The sequence below is a fragment of the Arachis hypogaea genome, chromosome 15, assembly GCF_003086295.3.
Source record: "Arachis hypogaea cultivar Tifrunner chromosome 15, arahy.Tifrunner.gnm2.J5K5, whole genome shotgun sequence".
NCBI classification, from domain to species: domain Eukaryota; kingdom Viridiplantae; phylum Streptophyta; class Magnoliopsida; order Fabales; family Fabaceae; genus Arachis; species Arachis hypogaea.
The window spans coordinates 63,282,474-63,290,767 of NC_092050.1; the positions used below are offsets into that span (position 1 = coordinate 63,282,474).

The 8,294-nt window shown below is 38.1% G+C and overlaps 1 non-coding gene across 1 annotated transcript; it reads left to right on the top strand.

Moving 5' to 3' along the window:
* Positions 1 to 7,496: 7,496 nt before the first annotated feature.
* Positions 7,497 to 7,600, top strand: LOC112753311 (small nucleolar RNA R71). The gene has a single exon (XR_003177703.1). It is a non-coding gene; the product is annotated as a small nucleolar RNA R71 (small nucleolar RNA).
* Positions 7,601 to 8,294: the final 694 nt, after the last annotated feature.

Sequence of the window (8,294 nt, forward strand, 5' to 3'; positions counted from 1 at the left end):
GAGGGGTTTATATAGAAGTGGGGGGAGGTTTAGGGTTCGGTCATGGGGTTGGGTTTGGGTGGGAGATGAATTTGAATTTTGGAGGTAGGTGGGGTTTATGGGGAAGGGTGGATGGATGTGAATGGTTTAGGGTATTTGGGGAAGAGGTATGGAGGTGATTGGTGAAGGGTAGGTGGGGATCCTGTGGGGTCCACAGATCCTATGGGGTCCACAGATTCTGAGGGGTCAAGGACTTAGCATCCCTGCTCCAATTAGGCGTGCAAAACGCCCTTTGTATGCAATACTGGCGTTTAACGCCAGACTGCTGCCTGTTTTTGGCGTTAAACGCCCAAATGTAGCCTGTTTCTGGCGTTTAACGCCAGGTTGATGCTTGTTTCTGGCGTTAAACGCCAGCTTGGTTCTTGTTTCTGGCATTAAACGCCAGACAGATGCTTGTTTCTGGCATTTAAACGCCAGAATGCTCTTCCTCCATGGTGTGCTATTTTTAATACTGTTTTTCATTCTGTTTTTGATTTTCCAGTAGTTTTTGTGACTTCACATGATCATCAACCTAAAAAATATAAAATAGAAATGGAAAATAATTAAATATAGTTAAATAACATTGGGTTGCCTCCCAACAAGTGCTTCTTTAATGTCAATAGCTTGACAGTGAGCTCTCATGGAGCCTCACAGATATTCAGAGCATTGTTGGGACCTCCTAACACCAAACTTAGAGTTTGAATGTAGGGGTTCAACACCAAACTTAGAGTTTGGTTGTGGCCTCCCAACACTGAACTTAGAGTTTGACTGTGGGTGCTTTGGTTGACTTTGCAGTGAGAGAAGCTTTTCATGCTTCCTCTCTATGGTTACAGAAGGAGAACCTTGAGTTTTAAATACAAGGTAGTCCTCATTCAGTTGAAGGACCAACTCTCCTCTATCCACATCAATCACAGCTCTTGTTGTGGCTAGGAAGGGTCTTCCAAGGATGATGGATTCATCCTCATCCTTCCCAGTGTCTAGGATTATGAAATCAGCCAGGATGTAAAGGCCTTCAACCTTTACTAGCAAGTCCTCTACTAATCCATAAGCCTGTTTCATTGATTTGTCTGCCATCTCTAATGAGAATTTGGCAGCCTGTACCTCAAAGATTCTTAGTTTCTCTATTACAGAGAGTGGCATTAAGTTTATTCCTGACCCCAGGTCACACAGAGCCTTCTCAAAGGTCATGGTGCCTATGTTATAGGGAATTAGAAATTTATCAGGATCCTGTTTCTTTTGAGGTAATTTCTGCCTATCCAATGCATTCAGTTCATTGATGAGCAAGGGAGGTTCATCTTCCCAAGTCTCATTACCAAATAGCTTGGTATTTAGCTTTATGATTGCTCCTAAATACTGGGCAACTTGCCATTGAACAATGTCTTCATCTTCTTCAGAAGAGGAATAGTCATCAGAGCTCATGAATGGTAAAAGGAGGTTCAATGGAATCTCTATGATCTCTAGCTGAGCCTCAGATTCCTTTGGTTCCTCAAAAGGAAACTCCTTATTGGCCAGTGAACGTCCCAGGAGTTCTTCCTCACTAGGATTCATGCCCTCCTCCTCCTCTCTGGGTTTGGCCACACCAAGTAACGTAATGGCCTTGCACTCTCTTTTTGGATTCTCTTCTGTATTGCTTGGGAGAGTACTAGAAGGAGTTTCAGTGACCCTTTTACTCAGCTGGCCCACTTGTGCCTCTAAATTTCTAATGGAGGACCTTGTTTCATTCATGAAACTTAGAGTGGCCTTAGATAGATCAGAGACTATATTTGCTAAGCTAGATGGACTCTGCTCAGAATTCTCTGTCTGTTGCTGAGTGGATGATGGAAAAGGCTTGCTATTGCTAAACCTGTTTCTTCCACCATTATTAAAGCCTTGTTGAGGCTTTTGTTGATCCTTCCATGAGAAATTTGGATGATTTCTCCATGAGGGATTATAGGTGTTTCCATAAGGTTCACCCATGTAATTCACCTCTGCTATTGCAGGGTTCTCAGGATCATAGGCTTCTTCTTCAGAAGATGCCTCTTTAGTACTGTTGGATGCAGCTTGCAATCCATTCAGACTCTGAGAAATCATATTGACTTGCTGAGTCAATATTTTATTCTGAGCCAATATGGCATGCATAGTATCAATTTCAAGAACTCCCTTCCTCTGAGGCTTCCCATTACTCACAGGATTCCTTTCAGAAGTGTACATGAACTGGTTATTTGCAACCATGTCAATGAGTTCCTGAGCTTCTGCAGGCATGTTCTTTAGGTGAATGGATCCACCTGTAGAATGGTCCAATGACATCTTTGATAATTCAGATAGACCATCATAGAATATATCCAGGATGGTCCATTCTGAAAGCATGTCAGAAGGACACTTTTTGGTCAGTTGCTTGTATCTCTTCCAAGCTTCATAGAGGGATTCACCTTCTTTCTATTTGAAGGTTTGAACATCCACTCTAAGCTTACTAAGCTTTTGAGGAGGAAAGAACTTGGCTAAGAAAGCCGTGACCAGCTTATCCCAAGAGTTCAGGCTGTCTTTAGGTTGAGAGTCCAACCATATTCTAGCTCTGTCTCTTACAGCAAATAGGAAAAGGATAAGCTTGTAGACCTTAGGATCAACCCCATTGGTCTTAACAGTATCACAGATCTGCAAGAATTCAGTTAAGAACTGAAAATGATCTTCTAATGGAAGTCCATGAAACTTGCAATTCTGTTGCATCAGAGAAACTAATTGAGGCTTTAGCTCAAAATTGTTTGCTCCAATGGTAGGGATTGAGATGCTTCTTCCATGTAAGTTGGAATTTGGTGCAGTAAAGTCACCAAGCATCTTCCTTGCATTGTTGGTATTGTTGTTATTTTCGGCCATGTCTCCTTCTTTTTCAAAAATTTCTGTCAGATTTTCTCCAGAGAGTTGTGGTTTAGCTTCCCTTAGCTTCCTCTTGAGAGTCCTTTCAGGTTCAGGGTCAGCTTCAACAAGAATGTTCTTATCCTTGTTCCTGCTCATATGAAAAAGAAGAGAACACAAAAGAAAATATGAAATCCTCTATGTCACAGTATAGAGATTCCTTATGTAAGTATAAGAAGAGAAAAATATAAGAAGGAGAAGAGAAAAATTCGAACACAGAGGAGAAGAGTGGGTTCGAATTTTTGAGTGAAAGAGGGGTGTTAGTAGATAAATAAATAAATAGAAGGAGATGAGAGGGGGAAGAATAAAATAAAAATATTTTTGTTTTTAATTTAAAATTAAAGTTAAAGTTCGAAATAAAAAAAATAAAATTAAACTAAGTTAAAATTTAAAACAATTAGTTAATTAAAAAGGAATTTTGAAAAAGAGGTTGGTGATTTTCGAAAATTAGGAGAGAGAAAAGTAGTTAGGTGGTTTTGAAAAAGATATGATTGAAATAGAAAAAGATATGATTGAAATTTAATTTGAAAAAGATTTAAAAAGGAAATTAAAAAGATTTGATTTTTGAAAATTAAAGTTGATTACTTGACTAACAAGAAACTAAAAGATAGGATTTTAAAATTTAAAGAATGAACCTTTCTTAATAGGCAAGTAACAACTTGAAATTTTTGAATCAAAATATTAATAGTTAGTATTAATTTCGAAAATATGAGATAAAAATAAGAAAAAGATTTTTGAAAATCATTTTGAAATTTTCAAAAATCATAAAAGAAAAATGAAAAAGATTTGATAAAGATATAATTTTTAAAATGAAAATTTGATTTGACTCATAAGAAACAATTAAATTTAAAAACTTTTTGACTAAATCAAACCAAATTTTCGAAAATTTATGAGAGAATAAGGGAAAGATATTTTTTTTATTTTTGAATTTTTAATGAAGAAAGAGAAAAACAATAAAAAGACTCAAAACATGAAAATTATGAATCAAAACACACAATGCATGCAAGAACACTTTGAATGTCAAGATGAATATCAAGAATACTTTGAATGTCAAGATGAACACCAAGAACTTATTTTTGAAAATTTTTAAGAAAAGAAAAACATGCAAGACACCAAACTTAAAAATTTTTAATGTTGAGACACTAACAAATTGAAAATGCATATGGAAAACAAGAAAAGACACAAAACATGAAAATGCAAAGATCAAACAAGGGAAATCATCAAGAACAACTTGAAGATTATGATGAACACCATGCATGAATTTTTCGAAAATTTTTAGTGAAAATTAAAAATGTACAATTGACACCAAACTTAAAAATTGACACAAGACTCAAACAAGAAACATCAAAATTTTTTTTTTGGTTTTTATGATTTTATTAATTTTTTTTTTATTTTTCAAAAATTAATTGGAAAAAGAAAAATAAGGACTTCAAAATTTCTAATGAGAATTCCAGGAATCATGCAATGTTAGTCTAAAGCTCTAGTCCAGGAATTAGACATGGCTTACTAGCCAGCCAAGCTTTCAGTGAAAGCTCCGGTCCAAAACACTAGACATGGCCAATGACCAGCCAAGCTTTAGTATACATAGTTCAAGCATGTGAAGAAGAAGCCTCAGTCCAAAAGAATTTAGACATGGCTTTACAGCTAGCCAGGCTTCAACATATCTCATAAAACTCTAGAATTCATTCTTAAAAATTCTGAAGCCATAGAATAATTTATTTATTTTATAGAAAAAAAAATTTTTTTGAAAATTTTTTGAAAATAGAAATAAAAATAAGAAAAATAAAAAAAAAGCTTAAAATTAAAATAAAATTACCTAATTTGAGCAACAAGATGAACAGTCAGTTGTCCAAACTCGAACAATCCCCGGCAACGGCGCCAAAAACTTGGTATGCAAAATCGTGATCGTTCATTTCTTGGTAACGGTGCTAAAAACTTAATACGCATGTCCATAATCTTAGTTCTTTGTCACAACTCCGCATAACTAACCAGCAAGTACACTGGGTCGTCCAAGTAATAAACCTTACGTGAGTAAGGGTCGATCCCATGGAGATTGTCGGCTTGAAGCAAGCTATGGTCACCTTGTAAATCTCAGTCAGGCGGATTCAAATGGTTATAGAGTTTTAATAATTAAAAGATAAATAAAACGTAAAATAGGATAGATGTACTTATGTAATTCATTGGTGAGAATTTCAGATAAGTGTATGGAGATGCTTAGTTCCTTCTGAATCTCTACTTTCCTACTGCTTTTATCCAATCCTTCATACTCCTTTCTATGGCAAGCTGTATGTAGGGCATCACCATTGTCAATGGCTACTTCCCGTCCTCTCAGTGAAAATGGTCCAAGATGCGCTGTCACCGCATGGCTAATCATCTGTCGGTTCTCGATCCTGCTGGAATAGGATTCAGTAATCCTTTTGCGTCTGTCACTATGCCCAGCACTCGCGAGTTTGAAGCTCGTCACAGCCATCCCTTCCCGGATCCTACTCGGAATACCACAGACAAGGTTTAGACTTTTTGGATCTCAAGAATGGCCGCCAATAATTCTAGCCTATACCACGAAGACTCTGATCATAGATCAGAAGGCTAAGAGATACACATTCAGGCTTGTTTCCATGTAGAACGGAAGTGTTTGTCAGGCACGCGTTCATAGGAGAGAATGGTGATGAGCGTCACATAATCATCACATTCATCATGTTCTTGTGTGCGAATGAATATCTTAGAGAAGAAATAGGCTTGAGTTGAATAGAAAAACAATAGTACTTTGCATTCATTCATGAGGAACAGCAGAGCTCCACCCCTTAATCTATGGTGTGTAGAAACTCTACCGTTGAAAATACATAAGTGAAAATAGGGTAGACATGGCCGAGTGGCCAGCCTCCCATGGAGGTCTAAGATAGCATAAAACTGATCAAAGATGTCTAATACAATAGAAAAAGGTCCTATATATATCAGACTAGTTAGTAGGGTTTACAAAAATGAGTAAATGATGCAGAAATCCACTTCCGGGCCTACCTGGTGTGTGCTTGGGCTGAGAATTGAAGCTTTCACATGTAGAGGTCTTCCTTGGAGTTGAACGCCAGTTTATAACTTGTTTTTGGCGTTTAACTCCGCTTTGCAACCTGTTTCTGGCGTTTAACTCTAGAATAGGACAGGGAGCTGGTGTTGAACGCCAGTTTGCATCATCTAAACTTGGGAAAAGTATGGACTATTATATATTGCTGGAAAGCCCTGGATGTCTACTTTCCAAAGAAATTGAGAGCGCGCCATTTGGACTTTTGTAGCTCTAGAAAATCCACTTTGAGTGCAGAGAGGTCAGAATCCAACAGCATCTGCAGTCCTTCGTCAACCTCTGAATCTGATTTTTGCTCAAGTACCTCAATTTCAACCAGAAAATACCTGAAATCACAAAAAAATACAGAAACTCATAGTAAAGTCCAGAAATGTGATTTTTAATTAAATACTAATAAAAATATATTAAAAACTAACTAAATCATACTAAAAACTATGTAAAAACAATGCCAAAAAGCGTATAAATTTTTCGCTCATCAATGATCTTTCTTTCTCACCTCTCCTTAGTCTCTGAGGAAATGGTGCTTGTGGCACATATGGTTGCAGATCTTGTTTCTCTTGTGATTCTCTCTCTTGGGCAGTTTCATTCCTTTGCTCAAACTCTTCTTCCCTAACCTCCTCACTTGCTAGGCTTACTGCCTTGCATTCTTCCCATGTCACCTTTTGCGTTCCTTCTCTTGGATTCTTCTCAGTGTCACTTGGGAAGCTATCAGTAGATTTGGGGATTTTTTGAGATTGGTATCCCACCTGTGACTCGAGATTCTTAAGAGCTGCTCCTCTGCTGCTCATGTTCACTCTTTCTTCTTCTTTGAATTTCTTTATGTCTTCAACTTCTTTGCAGAGGTTTGCAAGCATTGCTTCCATCCTAGCCATTCTTTCATTTTTCCTGTGGTGAATGGTGGTTGAAATTGTGGTGTTTAGAGTTGATATTGTGGCTTTGGTAATATGGCTGTGAGTAGGCTTCTTGTGTGGTATGGTAGGGTCTTTGGTTGGAGTTTTGGTGGGTGGAGTTGTTGTGCTGGGTTGGATTGTGTGGCCCGTGGTCTTGGCTTTGGCTTTGTTGGTTCTCCCACCCAAAGTTTGGGTAGTTTCTCCAACCAGAGTTATAGGTTTTGGAGTAAGGATCATTGGTTTTCCTGGATGGGTTTCCAAGGTAATTAGCTTTCTCCCAGTTAACTCCTTCTTTAGTTTCCAATTCTTCTTGAGGTGAGGGTTGAGTGTGGATGGTTGTAGCCTGATTCTTCTCCATTTGCTTGGTCAATTCAGCAAGCTGCTTGGTGATCATCTTGTTATGGGCCAGGATTGCATCCATTTGGTTCAATTCCAAGACTCCCTTGTTGCTACTCCTATCTGAGGTATAAAAATATTCATTGTCAGCCACTGTCTCTATCACATCAATGGCTTCCTCAATGGTCTTTTTCTTGTTGAGTGAGCCTCAAGATGAGTGGTCTACAGCCTTCTTGGATTCACAATTCAGCCTTTCATAGAAGATATGAAGTTGCACCCACTCATTAAACATGTCAGGGGGGCATTTCCTCATCAGATCTTTGAATCTCTCCTAGGCTTCATAAATGGTCTCACCATCCAGTTGTCTGAACATCTGCACTTCAGTTCTCAGCCTGTTGACCTTTTGTGGAGGATAGAACCTGGTCAAGAATTTGCTCATTACATCTTCCTATGTTTTCAAGCTCTCCTTTGGGAATGATTCCGACCATTTTAATGCTTTATCCCTCAAAGAAAATGGAAACAGTAATAGTCTATAGGTGTCAGGGTGAACACCATTAGACTTAACCGTGTCACACATCCTTTGGAATTTAGTGAGATGCTCATTTGGATCTTCTTGTGCACTTCCTCTATAAGAGCAGTTGTTTTGCAAAAGAGTTATGAGCTGGGGCTTCAATTCGAAGTTATTGGCATTGATGGTTGGCTTTTGAGTGCTGCTACCACAGTTTCCTGGGTTTGGGTTGATGTATGATCCCAAAACTCTCCTCTCTTGTCCAGCAGAGTTAGCTCCACCTCTTCTGACATTGTTGTTCACCTCTTCTTCATGATGGTTCTCCATATTATCCTCTATGGTTATATCAAAGTATTCGTCCTCTTCTTCTGCACCAACAACCCTTTTTCCCCTTGCTTCCCTCCTTAATCTTAGGAAGGTTCTTTCCGGTTCATTGTCAAAGGAAGTTGAAGTTTTCTTTCTCCTACCCATCATACAATGAACAAGTACAAGAAACAGCAAGTGTAGAGTCTAAAAGAACAGAGTATAGTTAGCTTGGTTAGTGCAATTTATCAAATAGTTAGTAGGTTAGCTTGCCAGA